At 38.3% G+C, this 18,843-nt stretch overlaps 1 pseudogene; it reads right to left on the bottom strand.

Moving 5' to 3' along the window:
• Positions 1–18,172: 18,172 nt before the first annotated feature.
• On the bottom strand, positions 18,173–18,623 carry LOC110209436 (large ribosomal subunit protein eL28 pseudogene; annotated as a pseudogene).
• Between the last annotated feature and the right edge of the window lie 220 nt (positions 18,624–18,843).

The raw sequence follows: 18,843 nt of genomic DNA, 5'->3' as shown, positions 1-18,843 counted from the left end.
CTTATATGTTACTCCAGAGCCTATGGTTTCTTGAAATTCTTTACAAATATACAAAAAAAAAAAACCCTTTCAGCTACCACAAATTTCAGTAACACAGAGGTAGTAGGTTTTCCAGAAAGTCCTTATGAGATGGCAGATACTTGAGAGCATATTCATCCTTTGCCACTATAGGAAGACCTTGGCCAAACTACTATCAGTATCCCTTCTGTTTTCTGAAGGAATTAGGAATGGTATGTCAGTGGTTTTTGAAGTACCTTCCAAATCCATGATTTTGTGATTCTGGGACCTTGAAAGCTTGACAAAGAAATTTGAACATTGGTAAGTGGGAAATATTTTGAAACTTTTCCAATGCCTATAGCACTTAACAAAATACTGTGATGCTAGGTGCTCAGCAATTTTGTTATTGTTGATGATGATGGTGAATAAATGACATTCAACATAGAAGAGAAAGTATTAGAGTCAAGTATGAGAAGGGGGTCCTGGCTAGCTTAGTGGAACCCAAATGCCTCCGGAAGGCATGGGGGAATGTTTCATTGTTCTGTAATGACTCAGTTGATTACAGTTTTGTTTTGTTTTGTTTGATGCTGGTATGAAATTTATTGTCTAACCTATTTCTCTTCTTTTGGTATTAGTCTTGTTCCTTTGATATCATCATTTTTGTATGTAAGTAAATTCTTATTTTCTTTTGCTTTTCCCATTCTGGAATGTTGCATATTGATAAAAAAAAAACCATAGATGGGCATAATTAGTTTAAATTTGGCCACTCTTGCAATGCAAAATCTTAAAAGAGGTGTCTGGGAATTACATTTTCCCCTGAAAAGCTATAAATAGATTGTTAGTGACTGTGTTATAATCATCTTAAAAACAAAACCAACTACCCTAAAGTAGTTTTAGTTATGGATAGTGTCAATACTCAGGAGAGTCATCAATGAAAGAGGCAAAGCCTTCTTCTGCATTTTCATTGTTTAGCATAATAACCCAGGGATGACAATGTATTATTTCATGGTATCATATATTGCTGCGCTATACATTCTTTTTGATGTAGGTAAAGAGAATATATATATATATATATATATATATATATATGATTTAAACAAACAAACTTGCTTTATTTTCTCCCATTTAAAAAAAGATTTTAAGCATTAACAGAAGTATTTACCATAGAGTACACTGGACTTTATCTTAAATTACTCCCTTCTAAGTTATATGTTTTCTTCTAAATTTTATGAAGTACTCCATCTTTCAAAAATAGTAAGCTGTATGTTGTTTCTAGTACTTACATCCTCTTGCCCCATTCAATTTATGTGTTATCAGTTTGGGCTGTTGCTGTATGGGAGAAAGTGCCCTGTATTTGGTATTAGAAAACCAGAGTTCACATACCAGGTTTGTCAAATGTTTATTGTGTGACCTTGGGCATGTTCCTTACATTTCTGGGACTTAGTTTTCTTAACTATACAATTAAGGCATTATATTAAGCTGATTAGATTTAATCCTAGCCTCTATCATTTGGATCTACAAAATAATAAAGCTCCTTCCCTTAGAAGGAGCATCCTCTCCCCCTGTGCTAGTCGTGTGTACAGATGTGGAGTGTTAAGAAATAACATTATGGTTTTCTTTTATGTTGTAAGAGAGGGATGTTTGATGGCTGTATATTATATATACCCAATTACTATAGATTTTAATATATATCACATGTTATATTATACATTATATGAACATTATACAGTACACATTAAATATGTATACAGTATATTTGTCCTTAACTTTCATTTTTTTCCTTTATTTAGAGTAACAGTTCTCTCAATATTACATAATCTGTGCTCTTATGTTTGCTTAGATACCTGGAAAGAAAGATAGTGGTGAAGTCTCACCAAAAAAAGAGTAGATTCTTTTGCTAAAAAGAAAAATTACAAAAATCCCTTGTGTATATTTGGAATGAAAGATGAACACAATGGCTTCTTTGTCTTTTGGTAAAAGAAGGAAATAATTCAAAAAGACCATTTGAAATATTCACCAATATTTGTAAAGAGAGAATTAGATGGTTATAGCATAATTTGTTCCACCATCTCATATTATTTTTAGAAGACAGCTAGCACACTTACAAAAGTTAGACTGTCCTGCATGTGAATTTTTAAAATAGTCTTTGGGTAGATGCAAACACATCAGAACTGAATTAATGGACAGGCTTTAGCATCATCTCCATCATCATCACCATCACCCTCACCATCACCATCACCATCACCCTCACCATCACCATCACCATCACCATCACCATCACCATCACCATCGCCATCGCCATCACCATCACCATCACCATCACCATCACCATCACCATCACTATCACTTATATGGTGCTTTTAGCCTTGTAGAGCACTTCATAAAATGTTATTTCATTTGATATTAGTGATGGGGGTGGGGAGGTCCTCCTTAATGTTTTAATATGATTCTGACATAATGAATACAGAAATATCCTATCTGTAGGAGATAAGGAAGGCTTGAATTATAAGGACTGCAAGGACACAATGTAATAAAGTAGGCAAAATACTTGATATGAAATCAGAGATCTTGAGTTTCAAACTTAGAAGGTCCATGTAGATATATTTTCACCTTTTAAGAACAAAAGTGAGTAAACAGCAGCAATTGGGGCATCTAATTATTCTTTGTTGCTGGTAATAACGAAGCTGGCAAAGTGGCTTAAGAGTATTGTAGACTTGTGACCATCAGGATCATAACTTAGCCTTGAGTCACAATATTATAGAGTGTGAGTGGCAGCATTTCAGAGTAAATAGAGGGTAGCTGTTGGTGTCAGGAAGACTTACTTTAAGCCTCACCTTTAACACATCCAAGCTATATGACTATGGTCATGTTGCTTAATCTTCTCAGTGCCCTAGACAATTTTTATATAAACTGTAAGTAGCAAAATAGTTGCCTATCAGAGATATGCCCTGGCAGAGGGAGTGAACTTACTGAGAGTACCCTATGCCAATGAGATCATAGTTCTTAATACAATCCTTGCAACATGAGAAATTTATCAACAAGTGTTCGATCTCCTTAGCAGATGTGATGAGTTTTTGAAGACACTCAGCTTCCAGAGAAGCTTTTCAAGATTATAAAAAGACTCTATGATAGATTGATCAATTTTATCAAAATTTATGATGTAATATCTGACTAATTTTCCAGGACCAATGGATCAAAGATGAATTATACAATGGATTTTGTTTGTGAATCATGCAATAATGGGATTTTTAATTATATGGAAATTCAGACATCATTGAATCCAGTGAGCTAGCCCCTATGGAGTTTTAGAGTAATTATAAAGGATTTATGAATCCATAGGTACACAAAGCTTTGCCATTTTAATTGTTATTTAGCTCTAAAAGGAGATGTAGGATGACTCAAAATGTGTAATTAAATATGTTGTTATTGTTGTCTAGTTGTTCACTTATGTGTTGCTCTTTATGACCCCATGGACCACAGCACACAAGGACCTTCCATCCTCCAGTACCTCTCAAAGGCTGTCCAAGATCATGTTTGTTGCTTCCATGACATTATCCATTCATCTCACCCTCTGATGTCCCTTTCTCCTTTTGCCTTTAATCTTTTCCATCATCAGCGTCTTTTCTAATGTGTCCTGTCCTCTCATTATGTGGCCAGAGTATTTAAGTTTCAGCTTTAGTATTTGACCTTCCAGTGAACATTCTGAATTAATTTTTTAAGTATTGACTGGTTTGATCTCCTTGCTATCCAAGGAACTCTCAAAATGCTTCTCCAGCACCACATTTTGAAAGATCCTTATAGTCCGAATCTGACAGCCATACATTACTACTGGAAAAAACACAGCTTTGACTATACAGACCTTGCTTGGCAAGGTAATGTCTCTACTAGATGTTGTCCAGATTTGCCATAGCTTTCCTTGGAAGCTCCTTGGAAGCAAGGAACCGGCATCTTTTAATCTCATAGCTGCAGTAAATGTTTATAGCGATCTTTGAGGCCAAGAATGTAAGATCTGATACTGGTTCCATTTCTTCTCCCTGTATTTACCAGGAAGTGATGGGACCAGATGCCATGATCTTAATTTTTTGATGTTAAATTTCAAGCCAGCTTTTTAACTCTCCTCTTTTACTCTCATTACGAAGTTCCTTAATTCTTCATTTTCTGCCTTCAGAGAGCGTATTTGAGATTGTTGATATTTCTTCTGGCAACCTTAATTTATATTTGTCCAACTTGGTATTTTGCATGATGTACTTTGCATATAAGCTAAATAAATAAGGTGACAATATATAGTCCTGTGATACTCATTTTACAATTTTAAATCAATCAGATGTTCTGTGTTTGGTTCTAACTGTTGCTTCTTAGCCTGCATAGAGGTTCCTCAGGAGACAAGTAACATGATCTGGTCCTCTCACCTCTTTGAGGCCACACTTTTTATTTTTGCTTAGGCAGTTGGGGTTAAGTGACTTGCCCAAGGTCACACAGCTAGTAAGTGTCAAGTGTTTGGTCTGAGGTTGGATTTGAACTCAGGTCCTCCTGACTTCAGGGCCAATGCTCTATCTACTGTGCCACCTACCTACTCCAAGGCCACATTTTGTTGTGATCCACACAGTCAAAAGCTTTAGTGCAGTCAATGAATCAGAGGCAGATAGTTTCTGGAATTTTTTTTGCTTTCTCTAATCAGTGAATATTGTCCATTTGGTCTCTAGTTCCTCTGTTTCTTTAAAAACCAGCCTGCTCTTGTGGTAATTCTTGATTCATATATTGCTGAATCCTAGTTTGCAGAATCTCAAGTATAACCTTTCTGGTATGTAAAATAAGCACAATTGTTTAGTAATTTGAACATTCTTTGGCATTGCTTTTTTTAGGATTAGGGTGCCATCTGATCTCTTCCAAACTAGTGCCATGAGCTTTCCAAATTTGTTGGCATATTGAGTGCAGCAATTTGACTGCTTCATCTTTCAGTATTTTAAATAGCTTAGTTGGAATTCCATCACCTCTAGTAGCTTTATTGTCATCAATGCTTCCTAAGGGCCACTTGACTTCATTCTCCAGGATGCCTGGCTCTAGATTGGTAACTGCACCATCATGGTTATCAATGATGCTAAGATCTTTCTTGCATAGTCTTTTGTGTATTCTTGCCACCTCTTCTTAACATCTTCTACTACTGTTAAGTTCCTACCATTTTTGTTTTTACCATTCCCATTTTTTGCGTGAAATGTCCTCTTGATACCTTTGGTTTTCTTGGAGAGGTCATTTATTTTTTTCATTCTACTGTTTTCTTCTATTTCTTTGCATTATTTATTTAAGAAAACCTTCTCTGTCCTTGTTCTTCTCTGAAATTCTTCACTCAGTTTGGTATATCTTTCCCTTTCTCCTTTCCCTTTCACTTTCCTTCTTTCTTCAGCTATTTGTAAAGCCTCATCAGAAAGTCACTTTGCTTTCTTGCTCTTCTTTTTCTTTGTAATGTTTTTTTTTATTGCTGCCAGTACAGTATTGTGAACCTCTGTCCATAGTTCTTCAGGCACTGTATTTACCATATCTAATCCCTTTAATCTATTCATTCCTTCTACTTCATATTCATAAGGGATGTTATTTAGGTCATACCTAAATGATTTCATGGTTTTCACTACTTTCTTCAATTTAAAGTTTGATTTTATAATAAAAAGCTCATGATATGAGCCACAGCTAGCTCCAGTTTTATTATAATTGATTGTATAGAGCTTCTCCACCTTCGGCTGCAAAGTATATAATTAATCTGATTTCAATATTGACCATCTGGTGATGTCCATGTTTTAGAGTCACCTTTTGGGTTGTTGAAAAATAGCGTTTGCTATGATCAATGAATTTTGTTGAAAAAACTTCTATTAATCCCTGGCCTGCTTCATTTTATACTCCAAACCCAAACTTGCCTGTTATTCCAACGTCTTTTGATTTCTTACTTTAGCATTCCAATCATGTGACTTTTTTAATTTTGGTGTTATTTCTTTCTAGAAGATGTTGTAGGTCTTCATAGAACTTATCAACTTTGGCCTCTTTGGCATCAGTGGTTAAAGTACAGGTGGAGAACCTGTGGCCTTAAGGCCATATGTAGCCTTCTAGACCCTTGGGTGTGGCCTTTTGACTAAGTCCAAGTTTTACAGAACAAAGCCTTTTATTAAGGGGATTTGGTTTTGTTTGGATTCTATCAGAAGGCCGTACTTGAGGACCTAGAGGGCCATATATGACTTCAAGGCTGCAAGTTCCCCATCCCTGGGTTGGAGCGTAGACTTGTATTACTGTCATGCTGAATAGTTTGCTTTGGATTTGAACAGATACCATTCTGTCATTTTTGAGATTATACCCTAGTATTGATTTTCTCACCCTTTTATTGACTATGAGAGCTACCCCATTTTTTCTAAGGAATTCTTGCTTACAGTAGTATATGTAATGATCACCTAAATTAAATTCATCCAGTTCACCAATTTAAGTTCACCAATAACCAAGAGGTCTATGTTTGACTACCTCCAGCTTACCTTGGTTTGTGGATCTTATATTCTAGATTCACAAGTAAATATACCTTCTATAAAATGAATAAATATATCACACATGTATGAATAATTATTTTTCCAAATGCATGCAAGTTTTCCTTTAAATACAAATTAATTAATTTAAATACAAATTAATTGAACTACAAATTTAATTAAATTTTAAAATACAAATTAATTTTAAAGGATCAGTATGTTTATAGTTATTGTCATTGTGGATTTTCTCAATCTATGGATACCAAATAATTAGAGCTAACATTTATATAGAGCTTTAAGTTTTACAAAACATTTAAATTTTACAGAACATGTAAATGTTCTGTTTATACATGTTATATTATTATTATTATCCTCATTTTATGGATGAAGGATTGAAACTGAAACTACTGAGGGTAACTGACTTGCTCAGGGTCACATAGCTAGTATCTAAGTCAGAATTTGAACTCAGGTCCTCCTGGTTCCAAATACTGTTCCTTATCTACTATGGTATCAAAACTATGACTACTTATAATATAATTGCTATTGTGTGGCTTCTCTCTCTCTCTTTTTCTTTTTATAAATTCATATATTGAAAATTGCTAACCTAATTTACACATCTCATTTTATAGAAGAAGAAAGTAAAGCCTAGAGTAGTTAAATGGTTTGCCAAATATCACAAAGCAAGTCCATTGGGATTCATAGACAAATTGGGACAAGTATCCAGGTTTCTTGACTGCTTAATCTATTTCATGAGGTTTTTTTTTGGGTGCCCAACAATGTATCTATATGCCCATTTAAGAGTCTGCTTCTAGTCATCTGAGAAACTTTTCTTTTCTTAGGGTATAAACATCATTAAATATCTTAGGGATAGCCCAGGGATCTTTCTTTGCAGATGACTTTGCTTTCAAAGTGGATATTTCAGTGATTATACAACACAAATCTCTGTTCCTGCATTTCTCTAAATTGAATTGGCCCCTAAGGGTAGTAAAATAAATTATATTTAATATTTTATTTCCTAGTGACGACATCTTGCTATGTGTAATCTATATAATTATTGCACATCCCTGGACCCAGAATCCTTCAAATGGACAACTACCTCATAAGATGAAGTTTTTCCCACTAACACACACCCATATCAATCATCCAGCCAATAAATCTTTATTAAGCACCTTCTATGTGCCAATAACCCCTACACAAGGTGAGATTTTAGTTGGGAATTGAAGAAAGGTAAGAAAGCCAAGAAGTGGAATTGAGAAGTGAGTGAATTCCATGCATGAAAAACAGCCAGTGAAAATGTGTAGAGTTAGAAGATGGAGTGTTTTGTTAGAGGAACAGCAAGGAAGCTAGTGTAGAGTGTAAGGCATAAGAAGAATGGAAAGATATGTGTGTCTCTCTGTGTGTGGGTAGTATTTGAGGGGTTTTAATTGCAAAATAAAGGATTCTGTATTTGATCTTGGAAGTGATAGAGAATTACTAGAGTTTACTGAGCAGGGAGATGGCCTGGTGAGACCTGTGCATTAGAAAAATCACTTTGGTGATTGAGTAGAGGACAGACTGGAGTGGGGAAGAATCTTGTAGCAAACAGACCAACTAGCAGGTTATTGCAGGAGTGAGAAGATGAGAGCTTGCAATAGGGAGGTGGCAGTATTGCAGAGAACTGGGTATATTTATTACATGGTAAGATCTCTTGACTTCATCTTATCTGCCTCCTATGTAGATATGTTTATGGGTGTGAGGACCCCAAAATCATACCATATGGTCCTGCCCAAATGAATTCAACCCAAGCCTTCTTTCAGCCAAGGACAAGTTTTATTAGAGATCCACCATATTGGCCAGACTCTTAAGGAATCTGAACATTTGTGAGCTATTGGCTTGATTTTAAGAAATCTGAGCCCTTGGCTAGACTCTTAAAGAATATGAGCACCTTAGTGGAGACAAGATGGACCTTGTATACAGAAAGACTGTGGGGGAGGGATGTAGGAGTGGCCAAGTAGTTTGGGGTGACTGGAGGAGGGGTCTAAGGAGGATCTTGATGGGAGTGGCCAGTAAGCTAGGGTGAGCATAACACCAGGGACCTGTGGCCAAGGGATAATGGAGTCTAGACAGGATTAAGGGTGGGAAGTGGCCAGGGTCAATGAGGAGGTAACTGAATAGAATTGGGAAACTTGGCATAGCCACAATGAAAGGAAGCCTTAGGTAACCTCTAGAAACTTCCTTGATCAAGTAGAATTCAGGGAGAGTTCAAGGTGGGGTTTTCTAGGGCCCACAGACAAATGGGACCCAAATTCTTTTTGGGGTAAGAGGCAAATGTCTGAGCTTGGACCCATACCCCATCATTAATGACCTGATTTTATACATATGCAAATGTAAAAGCACTCTAAGGAACTGTCCTTGAGTGAAGTTGATAGGATATAAGCTGTGAAATTCTGAATTTTGGTTAAAAAATGGTTTAGTGGAAAGAGTATAGGAGAAATGACTTCTCCTCGTTCTTTCCACCAACTAGTTTGCAACCATAAGGAAATTTGATTCTTCTGCTACATGATATCATTAAGGAAGTAAAGAAGTGATTTATTTATGGGAAGAGTATGCATATTTAAGATATGCATAATTAAGCAGAGGAACATATTAAAACTATCCATTGCTTAGAGACATATTGAAACAAAACTTCCAATGATAAGTCATATATGAGAAACTAAGTCACTGAGAAACTATTAGACAGCTCAGTCTGATGAACAGCAGTGAGCAACCTGACTACTGTTCATGTACAAAGGCTTCCAGCAGACCACTTATCCAAGATGCAAAGATATAAGCAACTATTTAAAAAAAATTATGAGAGATCAGTTTTCCCATGTGCCCATGAACCTTGGTCTTGGGAGCTTGTATATGCATGTGCCCATTGTCAATAAACAATTATTTAAAACCTACCATATGCCAGGAATTATGCTAAGTGCTGGAGATGTAAAAAAGGGCAAAAAGTAGTACCTGCTATTAAGGAACTCTTGTATGATGGAGGAGACAACATGGGCACAATTATGTAGGAGATTAATTGGAAATAATCAACAGAGGGAAGGCATCAATATTAAGGGGTACTGGGAAAGGGTTCTTGTAGCAGGTGGGATTTTAGCAGAAACTTGACGGAAGGGAGGGGGGCCAGAAGGTAGAGATGAGGAGTGACAGCATTCCAGTCATGGGGAACAGCCAATGAAAATGTTCAGAGGTAGGAGATGGAGGGTCTTGTCCCAGGAACAGCAAGGAGGCCATTGTGATTATACTGAAGAATATTTAAAGAGGGGGGATGGTGGAGTACAAGGTCTAAGAAGAGTAGAAGGATATGTGTGGGGCAGGTTATGAGAAGCTTTGATTCCTAAACCGAGGGGTGATAAGGAGTCATTGGACTTTATGGAAGTTTGAAGGGTTACGTGGCAAGACCTGTACTTCAGTAAGATCACTTTGATAGCTGAATGGAGAATGGACTGGAGTGAGGAGAGACTTGTGGCTGGGAGACAACCAGCATGAAGTAATAAGGACCTGCACTAGTGGCAGTAATGTAGGAGAGTAAGAGGTACATGCAACTGACAGCATCCATCATTAATATCTTTTTTGAATAGAAAACACAATGATATTGATGGGGTATGGGTCCAAGCTGAGACCCTTGCCCTTACCCCAAAAAAGAATTTGGGTCCCATTTGTCTAAGAGATTCTCTTGAATTCTCCCACTTGATCAAGGAGGTCTCTGGCTTTCCCCTGAAGCTATAGTCCCATCAACTGGTCTTTTGTTATTGGCTATGCCCAATCTCCCATATCTGTTACCCTTAATCTAGCCTAGCGTTCCACTGTCTTACCTCCCTATGGCCCCCAGACATTTCCCACCCTTAATCCTTCTCCCTTGGCCATGTGGTTCAGGTCCCTGGCATTCCTGGCAGAGTACTTGGCCACTCCATCTTGTCTGCACTAAGGTGGTCAGATTCTTTAAGAGTGGCCAAGAGCTCAGATTTTTACAATCTAGCCAATAGTTCATAGATGCCCAGATTCCATAAGAGTCTGACTAATATGGCAGATTTTTAATAAACATTGTCTTTGGCTGAAAGGAGGCTTGTGTCAAATTCTTTCAGGCAGGACCTGTGTGTCATGATCTCGAGGTCCCAGCACCCCTAAACCTCTAAACCTCATCAATATTACTACCAATCATCTGGTCATTTCAGAGAATACAACTCTGGTTGAAAGAAGTCTTATTTAATCATCCTGCTTTGGTGTGGATATGTTGTCATCTGAATATCTTGAGGGAATAAATCAATGAGATCACAGATCCATGGAAATATTGAAATAAATTTTACCTTAGGTTTGAACAACCAGACCAACATAGCAGTTCCCCATTGGCCCTATTCCTAAACTAACTAGGGCCCACTGTATAGGTGAGAGACATTCTACCAATTACCTCATCTCTAGCTGTAATCCCCACCCTCTCTGATCCCATCAAGATTTTCTTATGTCAACCACATAAATAACCAGGATCACTAGGCATTGTAGCTAAAACCTCCTATATTAAGTTGTCCCACTTATTAGAATGTGGAGTCTTTGGGTAAGGAATATCTCATGTTCTTACTTGTATCACTAGTGCTTAGCACAGTGCTTGACATATAACAAGTGCTTAATAAATGTCTTTTCATTTCATTCTTTTATAGTCTATTGAGGTTGTTTTAAATCCTAATTTGTTTATTCAGTATATAAATTATTCCAGTTTGGTATAATCTACAGATTTTATAATGAGGTCATCTCTCCTTTTATCTAAGCCATTTATTTAAAAATTTGAACACTTTTAATGCCAAGGAAGAGGATATATAAGAGAGGAAGGCCAAGGGCAGAGTATTATGTTACTTTTATATTTAAGGGCACAAGGAAGATCCAGGTGAGAAAATGTAGAGCAAAAGGTCAGACAGATGGCAGGAGAAAAAGGACAGTGTCTACAATACTCTACTAATCTAGTTACTCCATGAAGAGAATGAAATGACACAAAGCTGGCATGACCTGTTTTCAGGCATGCTGTCTTTCAGTGATCCTTGTTTACCTTTCTAAATAAACATCCCTTAGATAAAGGGTTCTCAAATTTTATCTAGCATGGAAACATCACTGTTGCCCCTTTTAAAAAAATTAGTATGTTCTCTCTTTTCCTATTTTTGTAGTCTTTCAAAGATCACTGACAATGGCTCAGAAATATTATCTGTTCGTTTTCATTTCTAGGACAATGGCTTCTACCTGGAAGGATGGCCATTGAGTTATTGCAAGGAGGTCTGAGAATTCACATGTACCACATAGTCATTTATTTAGCAAATTGGCCTTCTTTAGACTGAATCAATGTCTCATATTTTCAAATGTTTATAGATGCTGTTGTGAAATTTGAATTTATTCAAAATCATTACTGAATTCATTGTAGCTTTATTCCTCCATTTTATGAGTGCAGTGGATACTAATCTGATTAGTATTACACGGAGGAGGGAGTCTTTGAAATGCCAAGGAAGAGGATATATAAGAGAGGAAGGCCAAGGGCAGAGTATTATGTTACTTTTATATTTAAGGGCACAAGGAAGATCCAGGTGAGAAAATGTAGAGCAAAAGGTCAGACAGATGGCAGGAGAAAAAGGACAGTTCAGATCAAGGGATCAAGGCTATGACAAAGAGTCATGTGTGTCTCTTCATGACCGCATTTGGGGTTTTCTTGGCAAAGATACTGAAGTGGTTTGTTATTTCCTTCTCATTTTACAGATGAGGAAACTGAGGCAAACAGGGTTGAGTGACTTGACCAGGGTCACACAGTTAGTAAGTGTCTAAGGCTGGATTCGAACTCAAGAAGACAAGTCTTCCTGACTCTAATCCCAGCACTCTTTCCACTGTGCCAAATGCTGATAAGCCAAAGAGAATGAGGATTGGGCATTGTATATAGTAATTTAGAAGTCTTTGAGAATCTCTGATGGAGCAGTTTCAGTAGCCTGGTAGGGGTTGAATTATGATGAGAAGGGATCAAGACATGAATATTTTTTTCCTAAAAAGCTTACTGTCAATTTGTTATGGGAAGCACACAAGTTGGGACTTGCGAGTAACAACCCTAGAAACTCAGTCCCTCAGGATTATCCCTGAAACCCTGGGACTACTATTATTCAGGTAGTTTCTATGGAACCAGTCTGCTGATATGAGTAGGAGTTGAAGTAGACCTGAAGGTAGTACATCATAAGTTTGGCAGCAAGTGGAAGTGAAGAGGTCTAGAGGTTTGGGGTGCTGGAACCCCAAGATAGTGACATGGGTCCTTCCTGAATGAATTCAACTCAAATCTTCTTCCAGCCAGAGAAAAAGTTTATTAAAGATAAAATCATACAGGCCAGACTCTTAAGGAATCTAACGCACATAGGGACAAGTAGGCATGAGAAAGTCTCAGCTCTTTTGGGCATGAGAGAGTCTCAACATTCGAATTTGGGCCAGGGTGGATCTTATTATATACAATAAAGTAACTTTGGGTGGCCAGAGGAGGGGGCTGGGAAAAGGGTCTAGGTGAGAATTCTGATTGGAAGGTCTGAGAGATTGAATAGACCATGGGAATAGATAATGAAGGGACCTGGAAGGTAGAAGTTTGAAAGGCATCTGCATAAGATCAAAAGGTGGGGCTAGGGCTTTCAAAGGGAGATAAGGAGAGTCGATAAGGAATGTAAAAAGTTTAAGGGTTTTCTGGGGCCTTTAGACAAACGGGAGCCAAATTCTTTTTGGCGAAAGGAGCAAAGGTTTCGGCTTCTGAAACTGAATGATGGGCCCATACCCCATCAGAAAGAGAAGAATGTAGCAGAGTTGAGGGAAGGTTCCTTAGAATAGGAGAATCCTGAAATATTGGTAGACAGTGGGCAAGGAGCCAGAGGAGAAAGAGAAATTGAAAATATTAAGGAAGGAATGACTGATGAAAGAAAGAATCTAAAGGGGAAATGGGGGGAAAATGAGTTAGTCTTGGCAAGGACAAGAGCCACTTCTTTTGATACAATGTGAAGGAAAAGAGAGGATGAGTTTAACAAATGCATTTTGATTATTGCAACATTTTGAATGTATTTAAGGTCCTTTGTTAAACAAATATTTTTGAAGAAGGTTAGAAAATGCGTCATGATTCACATGCTCCTTTGCTGTAGAAGTCAAGATAAATGAAAAATATAACCTGAGATGAAAGGGAATGACAAGACATTGATTGTTCCTCCCAGAGTGACAACTCCAAATAAAAACTCTAGCTGACATGGAGCTGCTATATAACAGTTGAAGTATCAACCCTTTATTTGTACAATAAATGTATAAATGTATATTTTTGCTGTGAGTTCATTTTCCTTACCTAACTTCTCCTTCTCAACATCTCTGACTTGAGCGCATGTCAGTTTCCTTTTGTAGCCCTCCGTGTTTATTGATCAGGCCCTGTCACCACAGTGCTTGTCCTTATCTGCAATTGAACCCTCCACCCTTGGACCCTCCCATCCTACTTTCTATGATACCCATTCACCCCTTCACCTGGACTGTCAGAATAATGAAGGCTTGATTTCAATACTTTCCCTCATTTCTCTGTTCACTGCTCTGCAGGTTAATGCAGATTCCAAACTTCAACAAGCAGCTGTTAAACATGTCATTAACACTGCTTCGGCTGCAAATGAAACTCTGCTATTGGGATTACTCTGGGAGCTATAGTTTGGTGATGAGCTTTGTCAATCACAGCTGACCTGCTGTGTACAGAATGGAACTCAGATTATCTTCTTTCTTCCTCAGACTCTTGTCATTTTTTTCACAAAGAATTACTATTCTACTCCCTGAAAGATTGATTACTTGCACAAATAAGAGAGTCTGAGACATTAATACAAAATTCACAGGCTTTTCTTTATCTCAAACCTGCAACTCCCTCTACATTTCCTCCTGGTAATTATATTAGAATTGTGTACACTAGGAATTGCCATCTGATTATTATGAAACTAGTTTTGTCATGACAAAAATGAGCTTAAGTCTTGTTTTTTTGGAAAATGATCAGTACAGTGCACTGGATGAGAGAGAAGGAGATTAAATCCAACTTGCTTTCATCCATGAATGCTTTCATCTCTTTTTCAAACACAGGAAATGATTACCACTGCTATAAGCTCCAGTTCATATGAGTGAAAAAGGATAAGAAAATATTGAAAATTCTGTAACCAACAGTAGGACATAATATAGGTCCCTGGCACCCACTGAGAGACATGTACTTTATTTTTCCATACTGCCAATGTCAAGGGTTTCATATTTTAAAGTTTGCCTTACATTGAGGTGTACTGGGAAGATGTTAATTAACTTTTCCTTTTTAGTTGAGTTTTTTTTTAATTACCACAAAGTAAAACTGAAGCAATGGCTTTCAGACCTGATGGTCATTGGTTACCTGTCAATGACTATTCACTTCTCAATTCTCGAGCTTCCCGGAGTCGTCCTTAGAGAGGTGAGATGTTCTTCAAGAAGTATATGAAACATCTGAATGTATTGCAAAACACAATAATTAGATGTTTTAGACAGATTTCACTTCTTATAAGTTTCATTTTTATGATTTTATCTAATTGGGTCTTTGTTTTCCTTTCACAAAATGCTAGGGATGCTTTTACAATAGAGATGCAATTCATTATCTAAAGTAGTCTCTACAATGATATTCATTTGAAACTGGGGCAGACAATGACATTAAACACTGCTCTATTGTTGGATAGATTGAATTAACTTTCCTTGAGGTTCAATTTACCCATCTGTGAATTTCACTCACAACCTTCAAGAGATTGCATACATAGGATGAAGATGTTGAAACTTTGATGTCCATTGGGCTTGGAGTAAGAAGAGTGAAGATTTACATCCTATCTCAGTCCTTTAGTATCATTATAATCATGGGCAAATCATTCAACCTCCCTGACCCTTGTTGTTTTCATTTGTAAAATAGGTTAATATTTGCCCTGCCTACATCAAAGTGATTTCCCCAAAGCCCAGGGCTGACCATGTCACTCTTTATTCATAAAATGTGAGAGACTGTCTATCACCTCTAGGATAAAATATAAACTCTTTAATAGTTATCATTCAAAGCTTTTTTACAACCTAGTCCTAATGTACCATTCTAGCCTTGTTACAAATCACTCCTCTTCATGCACACTAATTCTCTATACACCTTGTTACTGGTCCTTACACAACATGTCACATTCCATTCTGCTGCCTTTGCAATTTGTTTCTACATTGGGCAATGCAGTTCCTTCCTTCCTTCCTTCCTTCCTTCCTTCCTTCCTTCCTTCCTTCCTTCCTTCCTTCCTTCCTTCCTTCCTTGCTTCCCTTTTTTCCTTTTTACCTTTTTACCTTTCCTCTCCCCTCTCTCTCCCTCCTTCCACATAAGGAAACATGCCCTTACCTGCAGGTGCTCCACCCAAAGGTACACAAATTTTGATTGCTGAAACCTAGCAAGATATCTTGGGGTTCACAGGCTAGAACTCTTTTTGTTTAGTGGACCATGCCTTAAACCCAAATCACTCTGACTTTCATTAATTGGCCTGCAGTAGGTACCAGCCTAAGCCTCACTGAGTCATTGTTTGGGTTCTGATGGCTCAGAATGAGTATAAATAGCAATTGTTTCTGTTGGTGAGAAATCCACTCCCAGATTTTTTTTTTGACTAGGTAAAAGAGACCATTCTTTGCCTCATTTTTACCTATCCTTAATCACACATTCAGTGATTAAGACCTGGGAGAGACCTTAGCTTAAAAAGGCCAAGGTCTCCCACTATATTGGGGCCATCTCCAGTGTCCTGATCTATATCTTGCCACTGGACCTAGATGGCTTTTGTGGAGAGAGTGAGGCTGGTGACTTTGTACAGTCCTGCTTCACTTGAATTCAGTTTACTTCCAAGTCATGACATCACCTTCCTAATGTCATGGTCCTCTTCCAGAATGAAGGACAAACAACAACGACATTTGGAACGTACTGCTTCTTCACCATTGCCTCAGAGAAGTCCTCATTTCCTCCCCCAGAAGCTAAACACCAATTTCTACATGCCAACTTTCCTGATCCACCCCCCCATCCTATCAGCTAATGCATCCTCCTTATCTTATCTATTTTTTGTATATTTACTATATATTTGTTTATGCACATGTTTATCTCACTGATAGCATGTTAACGCTTTAAGGACAGTCACCCTTATTTTTGTAGCCCCAGCATCTAGCACATTGTCTGACACATAGTAGGTGCTAAATTAATGCGGATTGATAGAATAATTGTGAGGAAAATGGTTTGCACACTGTAAAGTGAGCTATTGATTAAACAGGAAATGTATTCTATGTTAGGACATCTCTGGAAAGCTGAATGTGGTGAGAGACAGAGAGAGACAGAGAGAGAGAGACACATAGACAGAGAGATGGGGGTAGGGAGAGGGAGAGAGGGAAAAAGGGAAAGAGAGGGGGAAGGAGAGAGGAGGAGAGAAAGATAGGAGAGAGAAAGAGAGGGAGAGGGGAGAGAGGGAAAGGGGAGAGAGAGAAGACAGGTGAGAGAAGAGAGAAAGACAGAGATAGACAGAGACAGTGACAGTGACAGAGAGATAGAGAGAGGCAGAGACAGAGATACAGAGACAGAAAGAGGTCTAGGATCAGACAGGCAGGTGAATGGGAGGAAAGTATAGCATTGTAAAGAATGTCATTGCAAACAATAGAGATGCTTTTGCTGGGCTGCCAGGAACTCTGAAATCTGGCAGAGAAAGCAGGAGGGGATCAAAAAGAAAGAAATAAGCAGGCAGAGCAGTAAGACGTTCACAAAACAAAGTCTGTAACCATAAGCGATTTGGGTATTTCATATTTTTGACTCATTAAAGTTTTGTGAACCCCAAATAGTGCTTTTCAGCATTCAATTTTTTTCTCCATTGATTTTAATTAAGCTCACCATAGGATGGCAAACCTGACAAATGTGGAGAGGTTTGTTTTTTTTAAAATTCTTTAAAAAAAAGCCATTTAGCTTCTAAGGCAAGAATTCCTGGATTTTTCCACATCTTATTCAAAATGATTTTTGCTTCTGTCACGTGGCACAGTTTAAAAAATGAAATAAAGACACATTCAACTGCCACACCATAAATATTTTCCACTCGGTGACTGTGAAAATTACCATATTATCTCTTGATTCAGATGTGTCATATGGACCCTGGGATACAGTAACTTCTGTGTAGGAACTCACGCTTAGGGAGCTCAGAGATGGGCTATGCTTACATACTCCCATTTAGATGTCTAGTCACATGGGCTTGTCTGTACTTTGCTACCATTTTCTCTTTCCTTCCAGGACCAAAGATTGGGTAGTAGCTTTGTCTTCTACCTAAACAAAATTATACATAGTGAATGCAGGTTTTGCTTGTAGGTGATTGGTCATTTAAATTAATATGTTATGGATTATGGGTTATGGATTGCCATGCCTGACAAAATGGCCGCTACTAATAGAATTCTAGTTTCATGAATACACCTATTACTAAATGAGCTGGGAGTAGAGCACAAGACAAACCATCTGTTCATGGGGTCCTTGAGGTAATAGGAGTACCTCCTGGCATCCCTTGTTGCCCAGAGATTTAGTGATAAAAGGCACAGAATTTGTCAAAGCTTTGTAAACTTTATTATTTATTTATTCATTCGTTCGTTTGTTTGTTTGTTTGTTTGGGCAGTCTGACTTTATTAGCCAAAGGCAGGCCAGGAACCTCAGGTGCTCTTGGGTGGGCGAGTTCTCTTCTTCTTCACCACCACTGGCTTCTGGCTCCGCAGGATGGCGCTGGCTCGGCGCAGAGCGGCCATGCGGACATCTTTCCGGTATTTATTCTAGCGGATAATGTGTCGGACGCTATTGAGGGTGGCCCGAGCATTTTTGTTGATTGTGGTCCTCACGTAGGAAGTGGCGGGCTTCCTCTGACCTGCCCGGCGCTTCAGCACCACCACGATGCTCCTGCCGTCCGCGGCCAGCTCGATGCCCACCGTCTTCCGGTGGATCAGCCCTTTGTAGCAGAACTAGGCCTTGAGGTTGTTGGGCTTGGTACTGTACATCTGCTTGTTGCGGTTGATCAGGAAGCTGGAGCAGTTCCGAAGGACCACCCATTGCAGGTGGGCCGACATGGCAACGGGGGGGGGGGGGGGGGAGCTGCTCGCGGCGGCTCCCGGAGGCGGAAAGGGCAAGGCTTTGTAAACTTTAAAACGCTATATAAATGCAAACTATAGTTATCCTTGAAAATCATGCCTGATTTAACTAGCTGTGTAAATGTAAACTCTGGGATCCAAAGCCCAAATGTTATAGTATTCCGCCCTATCCCAATTACCCCTTCTTTCCTCAGCCACC

This window comes from Phascolarctos cinereus, unplaced genomic scaffold, assembly GCF_003287225.1.
Source record: "Phascolarctos cinereus isolate Bilbo 61053 unplaced genomic scaffold, phaCin_HiC Scaffold_7;HRSCAF=346, whole genome shotgun sequence".
In the NCBI taxonomy this organism is placed as follows: Eukaryota; Metazoa; Chordata; class Mammalia; order Diprotodontia; family Phascolarctidae; genus Phascolarctos; species Phascolarctos cinereus.
This window is presented reverse-complemented; position numbering and strand designations above follow the sequence as displayed.